The sequence below is a fragment of the Micromys minutus genome (assembly GCF_963924665.1).
Source record: "Micromys minutus genome assembly, chromosome: 25".
Classification (NCBI taxonomy): Eukaryota; Metazoa; Chordata; class Mammalia; order Rodentia; family Muridae; genus Micromys; species Micromys minutus.
Genome location: NC_137960.1, coordinates 31351657 through 31376000, shown reverse-complemented (window position 1 = coordinate 31376000; position 24344 = coordinate 31351657). Strand labels below are relative to the sequence as shown.

Below are 24344 nucleotides of genomic sequence, written 5' to 3'. Positions count from 1 at the left end.
TAAATTTTATTTCAGATTTTAAAAAAGCTCTTTAATGGCCACGCCCATCTTCCCATATCTCGACTTCCAAAAAGAAAAAATTAACAATAAGTATAATGTATACATCTACTTTATGCTTACATCTCTATTTTTCCCAAAAACCTAAAACTTAAATTTAATGAACTCTGTAAAAGGTAGAAGGTGAGAGGTTTCTTATTTTACTTGCACCTTCAATAGCTTCAAGCTGACTGACCTTTGGGCTCCAGAGATCCACCTGTCTCTGTCTTCACGTGCTAGGGTTACAGGTGTATGCCACCATGTCTGACTCTTCATGCAGGTGAAAGATATCCAAGTGAAGTTCTTGGTGCTTATAAAGCAGACACTTCACCTACTGTTCCATGTTCCCCCACTATAATATTTACTTAAGTCTAATTTTTTCCATGATGAACTTCTCTCACTCCAGGGGCTAGAGAGATGGTTCAGCAATTAGGAATACTTGCTGCTCTTCCAATGAACCCAGATTGGTTTCTAACACACATATCAGGCATCTTATAACTTCATGAAACTCAAACTTCAGGGACTCCAACATTTTGTTCTAGCTTCTGAGAGCACTTATATATTTACAGAAAACATACACATAAATCAATAGTGTATCTGTGTGCATACATGAATGTATGTACAGATTGAGCAGGTTATATTTATTTAGGTATATATACTCATATATGTAATGATTAAAATAGAGGCACGAAATATAAGAGAGCAAAGGGAGTGGAGCATAGGAATAGTTGGTAGAAGGAAAGAGACAGGGAAAATAGTGTAATTGTATTTTAATTTAAAACAAAAAATTGAAAATGTAAAATTTGAAAAAATTCAGTTTTTAAAGAAAAAATTATTTTTAAGCTATACATATCTGTCTTTTTGTTTTATGTTATTCATAAGAAGGTTATATTAATTGAAATTTTCCACTTTTCTCAGAAATGTTACAGTGTGGTTGTTACTCACAAAGCAGCGACATGTAAAACGTAGGGTTCTATCATCACCTGTCAGTTATTTTTAAGGAGATTTCATAAATGTTTTTATATACCTTTCTTCAGTAGAAGATAATTATGAAGACAGGCTCAGCCATATGTCTGTCTTTATAAAATAAATTTGAATTCGTATCAACTATAATTATATATTTACATATATATTATATGTCTATATATTTCTTTTATTTCATATAAATTCTTATGTTTAGTATAGTAAATAAGAAATTTAGCAGAAAGAGTTTGCCTAGGTATATCAAAAAAATATTTATTCTCTATCTTATTCCCCCCCCCATTGTCATTTTTTTCATGGTCTTTTTTTTTTTTAATTGTGTATTTAGAGAGTTTGAGGCCCTTGTGATCAGTATATAAAATTTTATGCATTACCAGTGAACTTTCTCGTGCACAGATGAACTGTAGTCTGTGGCTGAGTGGCATTATACATTGATCAGAGCACTGTATATCTGAAAAAAAAAGTTAAAGACAAAACTAGATGCATAGTCTGTCGTTCAAGTTAATCTCTTCTTCTGGTGATATTTGTTGTTGATATTTCATGTTCAAAGGATATTTAAGAGAATACCTAATGGCCAAAAGTGAGTGATTAAAACCTAATGATGTGGGTGGTAGGTCACTGTACGGTTGGTTTCTCCTTTACTCTTGGCATGTGTTCACAATTGGGAAGTGATTTTGTCAGATCTTACTTAGGTGGAGTCAAGTCATCACTCCTGTTGGGATATACTGTAGACCAAAGATGCGTACTTTCAAGAGTCAGAACAAGTCCACTGCCAGTGAACTAAAATAAAAGATGGAAGTGTGACCGTCCCATTCGGTCTGTGTGGGACCAGGATTATTTCTCGACAGACCAGGGACGCAGGGATATGGATGTCGGAATTAAACCAGCGTGGCATGTGCATGTGTTTCCTGTCCTTTACCTTGTAGGTGCTTTAGGAAAATTTTTACCCTGCAGAATGTTCTGGAGTTTTCTCTTTGTAGTGTTCAAGCCTATTATATTTCCAGTGACAGTCTCTGCTGATTACTATAGCATTCTGTTAAAGTGTTATTCTAATACTGTTAATAGAAATACCCTTTTGCTATACTTTTCTTGTAACTGCTCTTGAGACTTACTTGCTTTTTTTTCTCGGAACTTGATTGGCTTACACTCCCCAGTATGATTGTCTGTAAACTGTAATTAGAGACCCATTGTGGGTGTAAGGCTAGAGATTCTATTGACACTGTTCTTCTCACTAATCTTATTCCACAATAAGAACACACTTATTAAAATCTGTCACCACATAAAAACCTATATAATTCACACTTTATGTACATTATTTCAACAAGCTTTAACAACTTCATATGGTATAGTCATATAAGTAATAAATGTCCTTCATAATCATAGAAAGTAGTTCCTTAGAACTCTGGCCAATACCCAACTTTCTCTTCTAGACACACTTTATCCTGTAGGTCATTTCAATTGATAAAAAATTTGAATATTAAATGTTAAGGTCATGTACCTTTAAAAAATAAACAAGAGTTAGTTTTAAAATTATGTGTGATCTTGTAACCTAGATTGTAAGTATTGAATACAAATGTTAATCACTGGCAAAAATAATCATTTCAGAATTTCTTGTTGAAACCATATATTTGAAGTTTTAAACCATCTGATGCTATTTTGAAATGACTGGGTATTTTATAAGAACCCTTGCCAAATCTTTTTGACACCATGAATTAATAAGCTTCATAATTAAGGCAGCTGCTTCACACCTCTATTGTTAACCATCGACATTACATCTGCCCTGCTCCATTGATGCCCTCCGCCTACTTACTGAAGCATTTAGCAGTTTTGGCAACAGGGATTACATGGATTGTAGTTAGTAGTCTAATTAGGTATAAGTGAAAATCCTGAGGGAAAAGTGCATTTCAAAAGTAATTTGAAGAATCTCTTAATGATGCTGGCACAACTCCAGAGCAGAAAGTGTCCGTCGTCATGGCCCAGCAGGGTCAGCTTTGGTGTCTTTCTAGGTGCTTAGATGACAGCCTGTTTCGAAACAGCAATGTAAATGGAAGATTTCAAAGTTGTTCACTCTGTTTCAGCATATTTTTTACTATGTACTTTATTAAGGTATTAATACCTGAGAGAAGGCAAAATATAATCTAAATGTACTTAGGACTTTCAGATTTTCAGGACTTTTTTAAATGTAAGAATTAATTGGCTACTTGTGTTCTTGTAGCTGTATAGAAATATGACATTATGCTTTTATGTTATCTATCCAGTGCAGTAAATCTTTGTTTATATCAAGCATAGGATTTTATATACATATATGTGTAAAATATCCTATTTTTAAAGTTTGTAACTCTTTTATTGCCCAGAAAATATTAGAATATTGAGTAAAAGAATTGATTTCTCACATTAAAATACAACAGTTTCGATTTCTAGGAGTTGTAGAATAACACCGCATATATATAAGTGAGTTCTTGATTTGCCAGTACTGCTCTCTTTAAAGCCAAAGGAATGTATTACTGTGGCTAGTGTTTGGTACTTTGAGGAGTAGAGCATCGTGAAACTTGGATTGTGTCATTTTTGTACTTCTACTACAAATCTTCAGTATCAGTTACAAAAACATCTTTCTCCAACTTATAAGGTAATTAGAAAAATTAGTAATTTAAAGAGATAAAATAAGTTCAGATGTTATTAAAATTTATGTAGGGAGGGGCCTAGTTTGTTAAGGAAAAGAAAGGGAAGGTTGACGTGGCAGTCACACCATCAGCCTCAGTGGTCTTCCTTCCCCACCTGACCTCATGGCAGGCACAGCATCCCATCTGCTGCTCTTTATCCTCCATGCGGGGAATCCTGATGCGATACATCCCAAGGTTTGTGAGAAGAGAGTCCGGACCTCTGCCTGGGGCTGCCTGGCATCTTTGGAAGAGGCACAGATGGCTAATGTCTTCTTTAAATGTATCTTTTTATTCTCTTCATATTTCCCCCCGAGACTGTGCTTATCTTTGTTATTTTTTAGTTTCTCCCAGTATTCTAGATTTACAGGCTTTCTCTAGTAAAGTGAAAATAAGTGTTTTCTTGATAAAAGATGGCACTCAGATAAATTTGTTACCATTAAAAGGTCAGTGTTCTTAATCTGATAGGTTCTAAGCATAAGACCTACCTGAAATTTATCCTGTTGTCAGTTTTTGTTCATTTTTATTTTTTACTTACTTTGTTTCCTAATTAAGTACACAGAAAAGAACTATCAGTTACCAGTATTCTAAAAGTTAGTGACTAGATAGGATTTTTAATTAAGACATGAGTCATAATACTAAATAATTAATCTTACACTCATAATCACACCCAACTTTATTATTTAAAAAATTAAAGACCTTGTGTTAATGAGGAAAAATCATAATAAAATGTAACTTCTACCCAATTTCAAGAAACAAGACAGCATTGAAATCTGGGCCCCGTCCTGTCTCTCTTGTCTTTAATGTTTGTGCTTTCCCCCCACCCCCACCCCCTGGAACTATGTGTATTATTTTACCATGTTGTCTCAATTTGCAAAGCATATAAAAATTTGCTCTTAACTCTCTTAGCCTGGGATGTCCATAGAAATACCCAATTATTGTTTCTTCAGATTTCATAAGTGTTCTTATGGCCCTAAATACAGTTAAGGGTACCAAAGAAATAGATGACAGACCCCTGCATTTTATGGTCACAAAGGTGGAAGCTTGTGCTTGGTTTTTAGTTTTGTTGGTCATTTTATTTACATTTCAAATGTTGGTCCCCTCCCTGATTTCCCCTCTGGAAACCTCCCATCCCTCCCTCCCACCTACCTAATTCGGCCTCAGAGCCCTAGAGTTCCCACCCCTCTCCCCACCCCCTGATCTTCTAGCCTCCACTGGACCAAGATGCTCCTCTCCCAGAGATGCCCAATGAGGCAGTCCTTTGATACATGTACAGCTAGAGCCATGGGTCCCTCCAAGTGTACTCTTTGGTTGGTGGTTTAGTCTCTGGGGGGTCTGGGGGTCCAGGTAGTTGATATTGTTGTTCTTCCTGTGGGGTTGCAATCTCTTTCACTTCTTCCTTCCCCTAGCTCTTCCATTGGGGTCCCCATGCTCAGTCATATGGTTGGCTGAGAGCATCTGCATCTCTATATGTCAGGCTGTGGCAGAGCCTCAGAAGACAGCTATATCAGACTCCTGTCAACAAGTGCTTCTTGGCATCAACAGTAGTGTTTGGGTTTGGTGTCTGCAGATGGTATGGCTCCCCAGGTGGGGCAGTCTCTGGGTGGCCTTTCCTTCAGACTCTACTCCTCTCTTTGTCCCTGTATTTCTTTTAGACAGGAACAGTCCTGTGTTAAAATTTTGAGCTGAGTGGATGACCCCATCCCTCAAATGGGGGCCATGCCTATCCACTGGATATGGTCTCTACAAGTTCTGTCTCCCCTTTGTTGGGTATTTCGGCTAATATCACCCCCGTTGGGTCCTGGAAACCTCTTGCTTCCCTGGCATCTGGGACTTTCTAGTGGCTTTCTCCAGTTCCCCACTCCCTACTGCTCCATAACCCTCTATACTTCTCCCTCACCTCCTCCCACATCTGATGCTGTCCCCTCTTTCCGTGCCCCTCTTCTGTCCCTCCCATGATTATTCTCCCTTCTCAGTAGTGCTGCAGCCTCCACTCATTGCCCACCCTTCTTCTTGAGGGAAGCTTGTGTTTGTATCTAGCATTGCTACTCAACACTGACTTAACTGTCCCTGAAGGTATTCCTTCCAGATCAGAACATTCAAAGCAGAGACTGGCTGACATCAGAGTCTCCAGCCTGGCAGGGTTGTCTCACATATACATGGGATCATCAGAGAGCATTTGCCAACCTCTACTTAAATATTGCATGGATTATAAATATATCTTTTAAAGATTTAGGAAACTCTGGGTATTTTTTTCCAGATTCCCTATCATGAATCATTTGATAAAGTTTGCAATTAATAAATTTGGTTCAAAAAACAAGTTTTGAGATATAATCTACCTATTGGCCACTCACACACATTTGAACAATACAATTAGAATCATACCAGTTTTAAGACAGTTTACTGCCCAAGAAAGAAACTGTATCACAGGCATTCCCAGTGTCTGCCCTTCTGTTGCTTCCCTTCAGCTTATCCCCAGAGCAGTCTGCCTCCAGCCTGTCTTTTTGTCTAATAGGAGCTTTTCTTCTAACCATCGATCTATAATTATGTGTTCTCTGACCAGCTCACTGCACCCCTGGTCACTTATGACTTGTCAACCACCATTTGAGTCCTGTCTTTTTATAAGGTCAGTTTTTATAGATTCCGTATATGAATGAGATTCAGCAGTGTTCATCTTTCTGTGCCTCGCTCTTTCACTTGAAATAATGTTCTGTAGATTTATCCATATTGTCACAATTGACAGAATTTATTTCCAAACCTGAATCACATTGATTTTTCTATGCTCCATTTTCCTTATCAATTTGTCTTTTGATGGATAGCTATGTGTATTATGTTGTGAACAAGCTTCAGTAAACATGTAAGAGCATGTATCAAGTTTATATATTTTTATATATTGATTTTTATCTTCTCTGGTTATATATAGGAGGGAGATGGCTGGATCACTTAGTAGTTCTGCTTTTGTGAGAGAGTTCTATACTGTCCCTTAATGGTTATGAAAATTTGTATTTCTACCTACAGCATATAAGAACTGTACACTGCTGCCACATTTTTTTCTTTCTTTCAACAATAGCCGCTTTTATGTTGTGGAGAGAATTGATGGCTCTGATTGCGTACCCCCGATGTTTAGTCGAGTTGAATATTTTTGTGACATCACTGACCAGTTGTATGTCTTCTTTTGGGAATTACCTTTCCAGGGCTTTGCCTGTTTGGTTTTTTTGTTTGTTTGTTTGTTTCATTATTAACTTTTATTTTTATTTAACCCTTTAAAATACTTGCATGTCTATATTTTGATCATATTTTACTCTCCACAGCTTCCCTCTAAACCTTTCTGAACACTCCCCAAATTTTCCTCCCAACTTCATGTATTTTTTTATTATGTTTCTAATAAACTACCAAATCCAACGTTTATGCTACCCAAATGCTCATTAGTGTGAAACCACTAAGGGTCACACCTTAAGGAGAACTGACCTTTCCCTGTCCATATCAGCGGCCAGTAGCTCTTCAGCTGGGATGAGGCCTCAAAAGCCCTCCCCTATCTGTGCTCGAATTTGTCTGGCTTGATTTTACTCAGGTAGCAACAGATGCTGTGAGCTCTTGAATGCAATAGCCCTGGGTCATACCATCTTTGTGCCCCATCTTCTATGATGTCCCCTTGTCCTTGAGGATAGGGAATATAGCATAAATGTACTACTGGGGGCTGATCACTCCACAGACATTTGTTCTCTGCATTTTGAAATTTTGTGAGTTCATATTAGGTACTGACTTGTACAAAAAGGAGTTTCTCTGAAGGAGACTGAGAACTGAAAGTCTGTCACTGTGGAGATAGGTATTTAGAAGGCAGCTTGATACGGTGTCTATTTGGCAAAATAATAGTAATATTCTCTCGTATAAGTTCTATGAGTTTCCCCAGGAACAGGTTCTTACTCAAATTTATAGTCCCAGCATTTTTCTCTTCCATGGAGAGGGCCTTAAATACAGTGAGAAAATGGTTGGCCAACCCCATAACAATCATACATTGGTGTCCCAGGAGTTGTCTTTTCAGGATGGTTCATTTGGTGACTTACAGGATTTACAGCTCAGTAAGGCTTTTGGTGACTGTTTTCCCTTATTGCTTGCCTGTCTCTCCCTAGTTCTGTAAACCTGCCTGGCAGGGATTCAGTGTAGTGTCTTCAGCAATCAGATCTTACCATGATATCCTGGTGGGCAGCCAAGAACAATGGCAGTAGCTCATGTTGTACAGAAGTCTCTGGGACCTTCCTCACCAAACAACTTGGAGATATCCTACACCGGTCTTTTGCCCATTTTTCATGTTGCTTTTCATAGTTTTGCTATTTTGATGTTTATGCATAGACCTTTTTCCTGTGAAGAATATCATTGCTGTTTTGATAGAAATTGCTTTAGCTATATTGCCTCCTTTATGTGATGTAAACTTCCAATACATGAACAGAAAATCTAGTTTCATTGTTTATTTTACACCTTACCTTCATTCATCCATGTTTTACAGTGACTGTGATGACATCTTTTACCTTTGTAATTATGTTTATTCCTAAGTATTTTTGTAGCAATGAGATTTTTTTTGATTTTTTATTTTTTTTTAGATAACTTGCTAATATGGCATAGAGGTGATTTTTGTATGAATACTTTTTAACCATACCCCTTTATTTTTTTTGTTTTGTTTTATTGAAAATACATATTTTTTCTCAAATAGTATATACTGATTATGGGTTTACTCCCAGTTCTTACCTATCTATCCCTTTCTCTCATTGGAAAACAAACAGGCTTCTAAGGAATAGTAATAGCATTAATATGAAATACTACAGTATAATAAAACAAAACCTGACTTATTGGAATTGAATCAAACAGATAAACAGTGAAGGTACAAGAATCAGAGACCCATTTGTTCACACTCTCAGGCATCCCATAGAAACACTGTCAACTAGAAGCCATAATATAGACAGAGGACCAGGTGCAGGCCCTGTGCAAATGGCCTCAGTCTCCGAGTCCATATGAGTGCTGCGTGTGTTGATTTAGAGGACCCTATTTTCTTGGTATTCTTACATTCTTTCTGACACTTTTTTCATGAGGTTCCCTGAGCTCCGAGTTGAGGGAGAAGAATTTGATAGAAACTTTCCATTTAGGGATGAGTCTCTCACTCTCTACATAGTGTTTCGCCGTGTTCCATCTGCTTCAGGAGGAAGGTTCACTGATGTTGGCAAAACAAAGCACTGATCTGTGAGTATAGCTGAATGTCATGAAGGAGTTATTTTATTGCTATAGTTTGGTTTTGTTCATTTGTTTCTTTCTTTAGAACAATAGAACAGTAAAACCTAGGTTTTACCTCAGGTTCTAGGGCTGTCTAGTCTCAAGTCTGGTCACTAAAGCATTGTTGAGTATAGTGTACAACTCATGGGCCTTGAGTTAAATTTGAAATTTGTTGGTTACTCCTACTAGCTCTGTGCCACCATTGCAGGTAGGACACCATGGTAGATCACAAGGTTTTTACCTGGGTTGGTGTTTATATTTTTCCTTTGATAGTGTGCAGAATACCTTCCCGTTCCAAGACTCTAGATCATAGGGGTGAAGGTTTGTGTAAGCATTGATACCAACTTGACTCTCCATGTTCAATAAGTTGTGTAAGAGGTTTTTTTATTCAACAATGGGGCCTTGCCATCCGTTTGTGGAGAGTAAACTATGGTCTTAGCAACAACTCTTGGTTACTTGAGGATTCCCACTTGTTCCCTTTGGCCAACAAGAAAATTAGCTATAACCCAGTCCTTTATTTGGTGACAGGAGATGGTCAGTTGGAACTGTCTCCCCCATTTTTGACAATTTCATTTAGATTTATGTTTCCATACTACCTCTCAAATGGTCCTTAATTTTAGCTTTCTCTCCTCAAATCCCCTGCAAACACCATGGCCAGCATAGTACCAATTTATGTGAGACAGGAAGAAATTCTAGATCAACATGACTCAGTAGCTGGCTCAAACTTTGAGAGTCTAACACTGAGAAATTAATTTAAGGCAAACAGTACAATTTGGGGGAAAAGTTCCATGGTATAATATAGTTTCATATTATGCACAATAAAGCTTAAGGCATAATTGTATTGAAATTCTTTCCAAAATACATGTCACCTCTTCCATAAAGGTGGGCTCTGTAGATAGAGTACATGTGTAATCTGGAGGGCTTAGGAGATGATCTGGTGTGGTCTTGGTCATACACATAGCAGAATAGTCAGCAGCTGTTAATCACATGCAGTCCCTTTTTGTAAGTAGTAGGCTGATAGGTATGGTGTCATTCATACAGTCAGTACAGAGGTCGACAGACTGTTAACCACATCCATTCCCAACCTTCTAGGTAGAAAACATTTTATACATCCCTTCTTCTGAAGAGAGAGCCCCGTAGACTCATAAGTTTGAACAGTCCAGTGGGGGCCAGGGAGTGGAATGTGATGGCTTGTATGTGCTCGGCTCAGAAACTGGCACTATTAGAAGGTGTGGCCCTGTTGGAGTAGGTGTGTCTCTGTAGGCATGTGCTTTAAGACCCTCATCCTAGCTGCCTGGAAGTCAGTATTAGCATGCCTGCTGGTGTTGGGGGCTTGTTTAAAGCAATGAGTGAGAGGAAGTTAGGAATAGATCTACTAGGAATATTCCAGTTATGTCTATGGATACAGTGGAAGTGAGGCAGGGGGTTGCAGGAATTATTCTGTTGCAGAACTGGGGAAGAGATCAGGGTATTGGATTTGGAGGAGTAGAATGAGTGGTGAAGGTCTCCAGTTAGCCTACCTGCTTCTCAGGCTGAAGTGACCTGTGAGTTCCCGCTGGAACTGAGGACTGTGATAAAGTAACGAGTGGGAGGGAAACTTAGGAGCAGATCTGTGTGATCCACCAGAGATGTGTGTAGGGTGGTCTGCTGCAGGGCTAGGGATGAGCCTGGCCCAGGTGTATAATTATTTTTAGTCTCTCTACTTTCCTGAACTCATTTACTAAGTCTTAATATCACATTCATGGAATTGTTGTCTGTAAACAGGGGTGGTTTAACCTAGATATCATTTTGTTTTAATTTCTCTAGTCTAAAATTGCTCTTCCCAGAGTTCCAAGAACTCTATTGGACAGAAGCAAGTCTGTTAGGAATCCTAGTGAAACTAGTCTCAGTTATTATTGGTACGAATCTTCTGGCAACAGGGATGTCATAATTGTGTAGAACTGTTATTACAGTGTGCATGCATATTAAGGAAACACATCATTTTATAATGATATTACTGGAGAAAATTATTATCTTGACCGAAGTAAAATCTCAGTGTTATAATTTCTTTTTCATTTTACTTTGAGTAAGCAAGCAACTTTACATTTTTTTAAAATAAATGGAACCTAAGTAAGAATTTTAATATGAAGTAAAAACTTACTAAAATATAAAATGGAAATTAGTTTTTACTCAAATGTTTTAATTTGGTCCTAGTAAAATTTGAGTAAACTTAAGTGATGAAGACCAAGTGAAGCAGTTTGGAGGGTCAGTGTCAGCTTCATCCTTCTGTGTAACTAGAACATTCTAGAACGTTCCCAACATAGATATCAAATGCTGTCAGCTGAAAAACCTGCCTTCAGCGCTTGTATCCTCAGAAAGGAGTCAAGAAACAGAACAGTATAATCATTCCAAGTCCTGAATGTATAGCACAGCAGAGGAATAATTAAGCATTCTCAAATGCTTTCAGGTTGACAGTTTAGCTCAGTGGTAAAGCACCTGACCAGCATGCACCTGGCCCAATCTCCAGCACTGTAAACACAAACTTTAAAAAATAAAATTAAACCTCCCAAGCATGTCCCACCACATTCTTTTATTTAAGAAACATTAAAGGGGGAAATTTCACAACGATACCCCTTGACATGTTTGACTTTTTATTTTATGTAACAATGTAGAGAACTGTAACAGACTCGGTCTCTTTCTCTCCGCCTCCCCCCATGCACACATATGCACACATGCATCTTTAGAAAAAGAGAGTTTAGAGTTTGTAAATTTTGTGAGCTATCTTTTAGTATATTTTAGAATATGAGTCATAGTGTTTAGCCCTCCATTTTATTGAATCTGGTTCTGTGTGTAATACTGTTTTTAATTTTGTTCAGTTTCCTATATTAATAAGTTCTTTGATCTTTTGGGATGTTGCACAATTCATAGTCCTCACAGCATATCCGTTACTTATTCTATCTTAGTCTGTTGTAATTTCTCTAACACAAGTGGTGGAAACTATATAGCTTTCCTGGAAAATATGAATTTCTTACAGTTCTGAGGCTGGAGATGGTGAGACCAAACTACTAGCAACCTCAGGAACTGTTAGGATCACACTCTCTGGTTCACCCATCTTCTTTGTCTCTCCATGGGCAAAGGGATGAAGAAGAAACACTTCGAGGCTTCTTATAAACCCAGTAATCTTAGCAAGGGCTCTTTTCTGCTGACTAAATCCCTTCATAAATGCCCTTCTCCCAATGTATTGACAGTTAGGATTCAACATATTAGTTTGGGGACGGGCGAACAAAACGCTTTCTCTGTGCCAAAAGTTATATTTTAATTTTTATCTCCTGGTTATCTCACAAGTTAGTTTCTTGTTCACTGATCTTTGTAACTAGTTCATTTTAGATTTGTTTTTTGTTGTAAAGAAAATGGCAAACAGTCAGGGTATACATTCATTCCATTTGCCTCTTTTATTTGATAACATTACTATTTGTGTACATCCCCACATCATGAGGAAAGGATATCTAGGCAGGGGAGTGAACATAAAACACAGTTCCCCGGTGTGTGGTGTAGCGAGCACTGGAAAGGACTGCCAGGCCCAGGCCTCGTCGTCCGAACTCTTCACTTAGATGCTTTGCAAATGGATGAGCATCCCTTAGATAGTGAACTTGGGTTTGAACACTGTACGCAAGCTTAAGTGTTTTGTTTGTTTTGTTTTGGTATTCTTTCGACTTTCAGCAAGAATCTCCAAAACTGATAGGAAACCATTGAGAACCTAACTAGAAGGGAAAACTCAAAAAGAATAAGGGGGGGGGGGTAGAGAATAGGTTTTTATTAGGCATATAATTTGGAAATTATTCCATGAGTCATTTATAATCAAAGAACTGGCAAACTTCATCTATTTCCTTGTATTAGCAGCTCAAAATTTGGCATTTAGTCATTTCCGTTTTTCAGTAATTGTTTAATGTGTGCCTTATATAAACTGAAATATACAAAATTAATGTTATATAATGCCAACTTTTTATTGTATGCCATATGAAGATTTTTGCACATTGCAGTTAAAAGACATAATCACTGAGTAGGTTAAGAAAAGTAAAAAATTGAAAAACTAGAATAAGTATGGTATGTGAATAGAAGCCAAAGATAAAAATTCAAAACATGGCAAGGTGGCATATTAGTGTTTCATAAAATATACTTCAAGGCAAAAGCAATAAAAAGGAAGAAGTTATCATGTAATCATGAAAGGATCATACAGAAGGAATTAGTAGCTAAGTTTATATACGCCCAATATAAGGGTACCTAAATCTATCAAGGCCTAAAGGGAAAGATTACTATAAAAAAAAATGTTGTTGTGTATTTTAACATGTGCACTCAGCAATAGACAGATCATCTGAGCAAAAAATTCCACAAGGAAATTACATCCCAGGCAAGATGGAAAAGTTTACAAAACATTCCCTCCAGCTCCTGCAGGACACGTTTTATCATCAGCACATGTAATGTTCTTCAGGTTAGATCATCAAGAAATCAAGTCTCAATCATTTTCAAAATGGAATTTATATTAGGTCCCATTCCTGATCACAGTATAATAAATCTAGATGATGATGATGATGATGATGATGATGATGATGATGATGATGATGATGATGATGATGATAGCTTTAGAAACTATATAAAAGGTGAGCCAAACATTAATTTCTGAACAACTAATGGATCCACAAAAATGTTAACAAGGAAAACTCTCTTAAATCAGTTGAAAATGGAGATACAATATACCAGAGTCTATCAGATAAAGAGAGCATCTGGGGACATTTACAGTACTCAGTGACCATGTCAAGAGAGGAAAAGATCTTAACCTACAGCTTAAAGAGTAGATAAAGGAGAAAATAAAACCAAAACTTACTAAGATGAAGTGACAAACATACATCAGAGAAAATATAACTGACAGACAATAAAGTAAGCATATACAAAAGATCAATGAAACAAAGATCCTGTTCTTTACAAAGAAGTACAAAAGTCTGGCGGTAGTTCAGAAGCAAAGTGCTTCTCCTGCAAGCATAACAGGAGGAAAAAGCCTAGGTGCAGTGGCACACACCTCTCACCTAAGCACTCAACAGGCTGAGGCAGGAGGATTACTGTGAGTGTGAAGTCACCCTAAGGCTACAAAGTGAGATACTGTCTAGGGGTAGGAAAAGGAAAATAATTTTTTCTTTTTTGTTTTTATTGGATTTACATTTCAAATGTCCCCTGTCCTCCTACTACCATCCTCCTCTCCCCCTTACCTGGCTTCCATGAAGGTGTTCCCTCTCCTAACCACCCTCTCCACCTCAGTGCCTCGGCATTCCCCTACACTGGGAAAACGTGCCTTTACTGGACCAAAGGCCTCTCCTCCCATTGATGCCAGACAACTCTATCCTCTGCTACATATGCAGCTGGAGCCATGGGTCTCTCCATGTGTACTCAATGGTTGGTGTTTTAGTCCCTGAGAGTTCTAGAGGGTTTGGTTAGTTGATAATGTTGTTTTTCCTATGGGGTCCCTTTCAGCTCCTTCAGTCCTTTCTCTAGGTCCGTCATTGGGGACTCAGTGTTCAGTTTGATGGTCAGCTGCAAGCATCCTCAGCTTTATGTATGACTCTGGCAGAGCCTCTACAGTGACATCCATATCTGTCTCCTGCCATTAAGCACTTCTTGGCATCAGCAATTGTGCTTGGGTTTGGTGGCTGCATATAGGGTGGATCGCTATATTAAACTCTTACCTAGTCAAAAGAAAAATAAACAGGAAGAGTTTGAAAATGGTAACACAGAAGTATAAAACATGACAGTACATTTAAAAATCTAAAGAAAATGAACAAATTCTTAAACATGATTTGACTGGAAAACCTGGGCATACCAATAAGAAATGACAAGACTGAATAATAGCAAAACCCCCACTAGCCAAAAAGAAAGCACACACACACACACACACACACACACACACACACACACACACACACACACACACACACAAACACACACTCACTCATTTACTGCCGAATTCTACCAAATGTCAAACACAGCATTAGTAATAGTGTCAGGCCTTGGTATCTCCCCTTGAGCTGGATCTCAATTTGGACCATTCCCTGGATCTCCTTTTCTTCTGTTGCTTCTCCATTTTTGTCCCTGCAGTTTTTTTAGACAGGGACAATTATGGGTCAGAGTTTTTGACTATAGGATGGCAACCCCATCCCTCCACTTGGTACCCTGTCTTTCTACTAGAGGTAGCCTCTACAAGTTCCCAGACAAGTTCCTCTACAAGTTCTTGAGTTCGGGTAATGAGCCTTGGCAACAACTTAGGCCAATATTATTAATGGACATACATGCAAAAATTCTATAGAAAATACTATCAAGTCCAATTAATGTATAGTATAAGTGGCCAATATCTATCTCCATGCCTGATTCTCTTCAGAGCACATAAATTCCTTTTAATAAGATTTATAATGAGTTGTGAAGCTATGTGCTTTCAAGGAAAATTTACAAAAGGAAAAAAAATATTCACCAAATTGAATGTGATTCATCACAGGGATGCACGTAGGCTCAATGTAGGTATATCTCAATACAAAAAGACTATTTTGTAACAAGCCAGCAGCAACATTACTTTTAGTGGATAAAAGATGAAAGAATGCTTGATATTTAGGGATAAGATGCCTAATTAACTACTTTTGCTCAATATAGCACTGGAAGACCCTATTAAAGCACTTAAGCAAGAGAAAGAATAAATAGGAATATAATCACAGGAGAAAAAAGGTTTTACTGTTTGCTGATGGTGAAATTTTATATATATAAAATACTGTAGTCCAAAATAAAGCCTAGGTTCCAGTTAATTAATTCAACCAAGTTACAGAACACAGAAATAATCAACATGCCAATCACCAATTATCTGAGATGGAATTTTTTTAAGTCCTATTTATAATTGCTGTCAAAAAAAGTAAATATCTAGAAGGGAAGGGGAAGAGGGTGGGGGGGAGTGACACTAAAATGTGGAAAGACATCTCAAGTCCTTGAAATACTGTTAAAATCTCTATAGTATTTAACAGAGTTACAAATTCAAGAAATCCTTATTAAAATTCAAAATAATATTGTCATTCTTTATAGAACTCAAAAAAATCTGAAATTGATATAGAGTTACAGAGATTCAGACAGAGATGGAGATAGAAACGAGTCACAATAGGAATATGAACTGACCCTTCATGGATTAATGTGCTTAAGCTCTTAACACCATTGAAGAGAACTTCATTGCTCTTCAGTAGAATGATAGAGAAGGTGTTATAAGAAAAAGACAAAAGTATTGTTGACTCCCATTTGTGAAAATCAAATTGATTTGAAAGAAGATTGCCCAACTGGGAACATGCCTCAGAATGTATTTTCTCAGATTCAGCCAAGAAAGCCTACAGAGCTTGCTACAGATGTGATAGAAGGGAGCCAGACTACTTTTTATTTCCAGATTATTTTGATAGGTATTTCCACACTTGACCGGCAAGAAGTGGGTAGCACAGTTCACACAGTACTGTTTTTCAAGCTTGGAACATGCATGGGTGAGAGGCATTGAGGCTTGCCCAAGAGTTACAGAATACGTTCTCTACAAGAAGGGCCTGGGAGGCCTTTGCACAAAGACTGGAAAGTCAACCCTAAGTTTAATAGAGACCCTAGTTTGTTGAAGATGCCAGGACTGTGTGTGTGCTCCAAGAAAGCTGTAGAACCAAGAGTTCAGCTGGCCCTGGAAAAAGAGAGGAGCTCAGATGATACACAGTAAAAGATGGGGTGTGGGTCTGGAGAGATGGCTCAGCACTTACTGCTTCTGTGAGGACTTAGGCTTGGTTCTCAGCTTCTACATGGATGCTCACAACCATCTGTAACTCCAGCTCCAGGAAATCAGTGCCCTCTTCTGGCTTCCATGGGCACTGCACACAAATGACCAGGCAGGTAAAATACATGCACATAAAATATAAACAAGTCTTTTTAAAAGTTAAATGTTTAAAAATACAGCTGGGGACTTTTGAAGTGGGAGTAAACACATTTAGTGACATGAGATGAGTTGGCTGTGAGACTGTGAAGGACTAGGGCATAATGTTCAGACTTTAGTGTGCAGTGCCCCTGTGCACACAATCATGTGCTTTACATACAGTTCCCGGCTGGCTGCCCTGTCAGGAAAAATTGAAAGCTTCAGAGGAACGTACTTTCCTCTTTACGTTTATGTATGCACATTATAGTATGAAGATACTTGTCTTGCCTTATCAAATAAAAAAGGTCACTTGCTAAATTAATTGGATAACTTTTAATAAAATATATCTAGCTAATTAGCTGTTCTTTTGCGGGGAGGGGGGATAGTCTCTGTATTTACATTTCAACTGTTATTCCCTTTCTGCCAATCCTGTCCCCCCTCCTCCTCCTACTACCTCCATGAAGGTGCTCCCTCTCCCACCCTCACTCTCTCACCCTCGCTCTCCCACCATACAAGCGCTGGCCTTGGTATTTCTCCTACACTGAGAAAACGAGCCTTCACTGGACCCATGTCCTCCCCTCTCATTGCTGCCAGACAATGCTGTCCTCTGCTGCATATGCACCTGGAGCCATGGGTTGCTGTTTTAGTCCCTGGGAGCTGTGGTGGCTTTGGCTAGTTGATAATTTCGTTGTTCCCATTGGATTGCAGACCCTTTCAGCTCCTTCAGTCCTTTCTCTAGCTCCTTCATTGTGGTTCCCATGTTCAGTCCGATGGTTAGCCTCTTGTTGCTTTAAAAAAAAAAAAATTGAGACTGGTAACTCATAAACTACAGTGGTGTATTTGCTTTGTGGTGTTGGAGCTTAAGAAGTGTAAGAACATATGTGGGCTGACATCTGCCATATCACAACATCATAGTGACCATTAAAATGTGAGATGCTCTTCCCTGGGCAAGAATCTAAGTACAGTCTGATACCCTGGAGCTGTCTTGGTAGTCGAGCACCCAGGCACTGCGGAGATGAGGGCCAGCAGTCTGGATCTAGCCTGGCATAGGGGGAATGGGAGATGGGGCTCCAGCTGGTCCCACGGGGAGAGAGTCCTTGGCTTTTGGGCTGTTGGCTTGACCTTGGCTTGGTGGCAGCCATGACTCCCCACAGTGGATCCCAATGAAAAGAGACAGTCCATGGTTTTAAGGCATGTATTGTTATGGCAGAAAGTGATGAGTAAAACCTACCCCACTACTCATGCCTTTTGCTGGGAGGAATGTCTGATAAGGAAAGCTTATTGGCTAAGCCCTCCAAGCCTTTAAGTACCTCATTAAAATGGAGATCTGTCTTGAGCCTATGTGACCAAGTCACATCCTCTGTATGTGGAGGGGCTTGGGGCATTGCCCTTACCTAACTGATGGCCACAAATCTATGGGGGTCTGAGGCTAATGATAGGGCCTGGTGTTTGGGAATCAGGAAAAACTCATACCACCACTTCAGGGTCTCTGGGGTTTCAAGCATTAGCTCAACTGGGAACCAGGCTGCCCTTCACAGTCCCACAGTCTCTTGGTAAGATATTCAAGGTACAGTTGAACTCACAACTTTTCTGTCTCAGCCTTCCAAGTACCTCGAATACAGGTCTTTACCATCAGGCCCCTGCTTATTCTCCTATGAACCATGATTTGAAATCACTGGGTGTAGGTGTTGTTCCTCATGGCATCCTGTGTACTTTCTGTATTTATTAACTGAAGTCAGCAAGCTTATAAGACACATGGCAAGTATGTGCCGTCTTCTGAAGAGACCAGCAGTGTTGTGCTAGACTGAAAGTGCAGAGACAATGGACCAGCAGTGCTCCTCTGGACTAGAAGTGCAGAGAGGCTGTGACTTCCTTCCTTAAGCCACTTCAGACCCACATCTAAGTGATATGGCTTGTACTGAGCTAGCAGATGTTTCATGTTCATTGTTTTAAATAATTGACAAATATACAGGTAGTATTGTAAATATGTTGATTAATAAATTTTCTGCACATTCATATGAATCTTAGTTTTTAAGTTGTTTTAATGCTAAATCATCTAAAATACATGGGTGTAGATATTAGGTTTTTTTCAGTGATACTGAGATGCCAAAAAGGTATTTATTAGTCTTCTGGCTATCATAACCATCAGTCATTATTATCTTATGGACATACTTAAATGGTATGTCATTACATAGAGCTCATTACTAAAGAACTGTTAAAGCTAGTACAGCATACAGCATATGTTTACCATATGCAGGTGGGTTCAGTACCCAGTATGTGTGTATGCATATATGCATACATAAATGTCGTAGTAGATGCTGATCCATACAGTTTGGGTACTTGTTGGCTAAAAGTAGTAATTCTTTGCTTTTTAAAGAAGGCAAAAATGGCCAAGTATGATGCACACTTTTAATCCCAGTGCTCTGGAGGCATATGGTTCTTTGAGTTCAAGGCCAGTTTGATAGTCATAGCAAGTTCCAGGACAGCAAGAGCTACACAGAAAAACCCTACCTCAAAAAAAAGGGGGAGGGCAAAAGTTTAATATTTACTGTGCCGATGTATCAATTAAGCAGTCCTACTTCATCACACAAGTAGTTGGTTGCTACATTGGAAGGCAGTTTGTCTTGTGAATTCTCATATTGTACTCTACAAAGATAATTCATAGTTAACCAGCCCCCAATGACTACCAAACGTAAGAGCTGTACTTTATAAGCCCTAAATGTAGTTGGTTTTTTCAGTGTTTAAGGTACCAAAAAAAAAAAAAAAAAAAAAAACTAAATTGTTGAATTGAGTATGTGCCTGCCTACTTTATATACATGTAGACATTTAGATGTAGAGAAAACTCTTATTATAGGGTTTGAATATGACCTAGCCATAAGAATGCTTGTTTGCTTTTTCTTGATTCACACGGAGCAGATGGGTGTTTGATGGACTGCTAATCCACAGCTGGAATGGTTTCAGCCGTTTTCACGTGGCCGGGTTAGAGTGGCTTTTCTAGTGGACTGAGAGGGCAGCAGAAGAGGGATATCATTATTCATCCGTCTCCCAGTGGGAGCTCTGCCAGCAGAGATTAATTTTTTCTGTTATGCTTGTAAAACAAGCTCAGGTGGAGTCTCTAATCCTCAGGGCACGGGTGGCAGATCAAGAAAGATGCTACAAAGCTAGTTAATTTTCTGATTCTGGGGGAAACAGAAGCTCTGTTAGATGTATAAATACACGATTGCAAATTTAAGTAGCTCAAATCCAAATGGGATCTTCTCAGACATCTGGCATTGAAAATCTCTGTTTTTCTTTGTTGTATTTAAATAAAACATATTAAAAGTTTACCCTAGAAACAAAAATACTGGTAACTTAATTGCTCTAGCATAATTGATTTTTTATTTAATAATTTCTAAACATTTAAAATTTACAAACACAAAGTTTTGTATCTAAATACATCAAAGTTGAATGCAAAGTATCCACCTAAGTATAGGACCTAATAGATTAGCCAATCGGCAATAGTTTCTGGGTTTCTTTTTCTGCTTTTGCTTGTTTGCTTTCTAGCTTACTTGCTTGCTCATTTGTTTGTTTTTAAATATATTTTCAGTCTTCTTTCGGTGATTGTATTTTTATTTTTCTACTTATGGTTTCTTTTTAGCATCTGCTTTCTTTATCTTACTATATGACCCATTAATTTAGGTGACTGTTCAACAAACATTACCCCCCATATTATCTTATAATATTATTTTAGTCAAGTTCTACCATTGGAAGTATTAACTTCTTCCGTGGCAGTCTTTTGAATCTTTGGATATATTAAAATATCATACATTCATAGCATGTTGGTTTGCTTTATTTTGATTTTTATTTATGTTTTAAGGAAATAACAACAAATTAATTGAAGCCAATCAAAACGAAAGGCTGGATTAAGAACACATACCTCCCAGGTTTACATATCTAATTGGCTATAAATACAAGGTTATGAGTAGTTTCCAGTGTCATTCTGACTGCAGTGTCACAGGAGGTCTGAGTAAGGAAAGCTCTGCTGAAATGTACTTAACCTTTCAGTGTGTTTATTTTGAAAATTATGACCTACATATATATTCACTTAAAATCACTCTTTACACTGACTCTGGTCATACCTTGCATAAAAATAAGGCTTTTACTCGATTGAGCTTAGATGTTTGTTAATTCTGAGTCCGTATCTTGCATTAGAATTGTGAATTTCAAGAGAACACAGATTTTTGAGGCACAAAGTAGGACGCAAAGCTTAACATGTCATAGTAAATGCTTCAATAAAAATGCAAGATCCTCACAAGGCCGGACTGCTGTGTCATGGTTGAAGCCACGGGATGTCGAGAAGACACAAGCAAGTCTCCTGGGAGCCAGTGCAGTAACTAAAGCTAGGGAGAAACCTGTCTCATTTCTGAGGTAATGATGATTAATAAGAAATTAAGTAATCATGATCCCAATCTTTACCAAATCAACAAGTCAACTCTCATCATCTTCTGTATCACTCAGAAGAAAATTGTGCCATCTTTCAGAACTACACTAATCCTAAATATAGGACAAAAATCTCACGGATCCACCATCTTCACTTTACATGTGGCTTTCATAACTTCAGTTATCTTTTTCACATACAACTTACAAACTATGTAATTGCTTTTCAAATAGCATTTCCGCTCTGTCTCCACAAAGAAAAGAGAAATAATTTATTTAGTCGGGCCTTAATTATAAACAATGTATTCTTAAAGCAAAATGGAGAAATAGAATATCATTTTTTACAGGCTCTTTAAAGATATTGGCATTTTCCCCTAATCAAAAAAACTTACTGTCTTAACGCAGCAGTTCTTAGGCACACCCAGGTCTGCAAGCAACTGTTTCTTTTGGTTTCTTCTAAGAAATTAGACTTTTCATTTCAAATAAACTAGAAGCTTCTTTTTTAATTAAAAAAGCTGTTTAAAACAGAAACATTCTAATCACTGTATAGTTGACCCATTCGTTGATAGTCATAAAGCTACATAAGAAAATGTACCCCAAGCTGTTGGTTCAGGACCAGTAGAAACCTCCCAACACACATGACCACCTCTGCTGCCTCCAGCGCTACAGCACAGGTCTCTTTCCCTCAGGTAGAGATACTCGTTAATCACACATTTCCAGGGGAAAAGTCATGTAAACACTATGAGGTCTTAAATGAGAACTTAACTTGTTTTACCAGTTTCACTGTTTGTTACATGTTGCCTGAAGATTTGAAATTTATTGAAACTTTCACAGTATCCTAAGAGTATGAATATCTAAGATTATATTTGTGCTTGTCATATTCAGTATGTAAATTTTTGTCACCTAACTCAAGATTCAGATTTTCAGCACTGATACCTTTCCTTCTTTCTCTCTTGGAAAGCTGTATTAAGACCTTCCTGTTACTGAAATGGGGCATTTGCAATTCTAGAATACAGCTTATGCCACTGCTTGCTCATTTATGAATTGGAAGCTTTTTAAATGGACATTATTTTATTAAGGCACAGAATTCTCAACTGAACGGAATTCTTTGTTATTTTATCATAATAAATGAGGGTTGCGAAACATTAAGAAAAATAAACTACTGATCTCTGGGAAAAGTCACTTAAACTTAGTCTACTTAGAGTCTGCAGTGTGAGCAGGAAGGGAGGGGAGAGGTTATATTTTATTCTTGCTTTACTTCAGAAAACAAATATGAAATCTATAGGGAGAATCTCATTTATTTTTATAGCCAACAAAATTTGAATTTTCATAACTTCTTAGTAACTCATAGAATTAAATAACTTACTTAAAGGAGCCAAATAAAATTGTTGAAAAAACTTTTCTGTGAAAGCAAAAATGTATAACATATTTATACATATGCCATTTACTTTTTGAACATAATAGAAATTATTTTCAAATAATTTTTTAATTGTAATTCAGGATGCTACCATTTTTCTCAATAACTTCCCTTTTTTTGAACAACTTTATTTTAAAAAACAAAGATAAAAGAACAAATTTTAAGCATTTTTGCATAAATGTAAAGGAATACATTTTTGTCAGTGCTTGGCTTTTTTTTTCTTTTTTTTCAAAGCTTTGATAGTGTGCATTAAGATCTTACTAGTTACAATAAGCAAAAAGTACATGTAAAACAGGATATAACCTGGAATTAGTCAAAGTTTTCTTGGTGTATAAGGATTGAGCATAATGGGGGTTTTTTTGTTTGTTTGTTTGTTTTGTTTTGTTTTTCTTGAACTTCACGCAGTCTGTGAGTTGTTTCTGGAGTGTTCAGAGCTTTCTGTGGTTAGTATCCCATTATCAATGATGGCATGTTATGTCTGTTCTTTTGTGACTGGGTTACCTCACTCAGGATGATATTCTTCGTTTTCTTAAGAATTTCATAAAGTCATTGTTTCTGATAGCTGAGTAGTATTCCATTGTGTAAATATACCACAATTTTTGTATCCATTCATCTACTAAAGAACATCTGGGTTCTTTCCAGCTTCTGGCTAGTATAAATAGAGCTTCTGTGAACATTGTGGTGCATGCGTCTTTGTTGTATATTGGAGTGTCTCTGGGGTATATGCCCAGAAGTGGAATAGCTGGATCTTCAGGTAGTTCCCTTAACATTTTGTAGATAAAAGTACTTTATCTCCAAACACTATTAGAATCATTACATGATTTTCCCTAAATTTCTACAGAAAAAAAAAAAAGACATGCTTACCAAATGTCTTTTGTTTTCCTTTTGCATATGAGAGTATTATTGACATTTTCTCCTGTTATTTGTAAAGAAACAACACTTCTCGGTGATATAGTTAGACAAAGAGCTGGTGTTTCCCAGTACTTCCTCCAAAATCTTGAAAATCTCTTAACCCACACATCTAGATAGGGTTATTTAGGAGGGCCACTGTCCCTTGTGTGAGCACCCACTCTCAGAATAGAAGCTTTACTCCATTTTGAGATTTGACCAGTCCGGAATACTGCAGGTAATCATTGGTAAGCTGTAGGTGGAATTGCATGCTGGGAAATAAAAACAAGTAAAGAAATGCTAGAGAGTACTATCCTGAGATTAGTTGCATTAACAATATAAAACAAATCTCAAATCTAAACAGAAATGATGTTTAAGTGTTAAAGACAGTGACAGTTCCTTACTCCTCTTTCATCCAACGAAAAGATAAACAGTTATTGGTGTCACATGTCAGATGAAAGTCTGAGGCTGGAGAGGTGGCGGTGAAGAGCCGTGCTGCTCTTGCAGAGGAGCTGAGTCCTCTTTCCACCACTCCTGTGACAACTCACACTTGTTAATTGCAGTTTCTGGACATTTCTCTGACTTGAGTTCTGGAGTGTACATATATTAAAACAGTCAAAAAAGGATGGAAGTCTTAAGTGCATGCAGGAAAAACATTGAAAAGAGAAATAATAAATTCAGTGATAGGAGACTTGTAATCTCAAAACAGAAGTTTACTAAGACCAGAGCCGTGTCACTACCAGAATAAAAC

General features: G+C 37.7%; 1 protein-coding gene across 1 annotated transcript in view; it reads left to right on the top strand.

Annotated features, from left to right (window-relative positions):
• ASCC3 (activating signal cointegrator 1 complex subunit 3) overlaps nucleotides 1–24344 on the top strand; it is a 228484-nt gene that overhangs the window by 156716 nt on the left and 47424 nt on the right. The window lies entirely within an intron of this gene.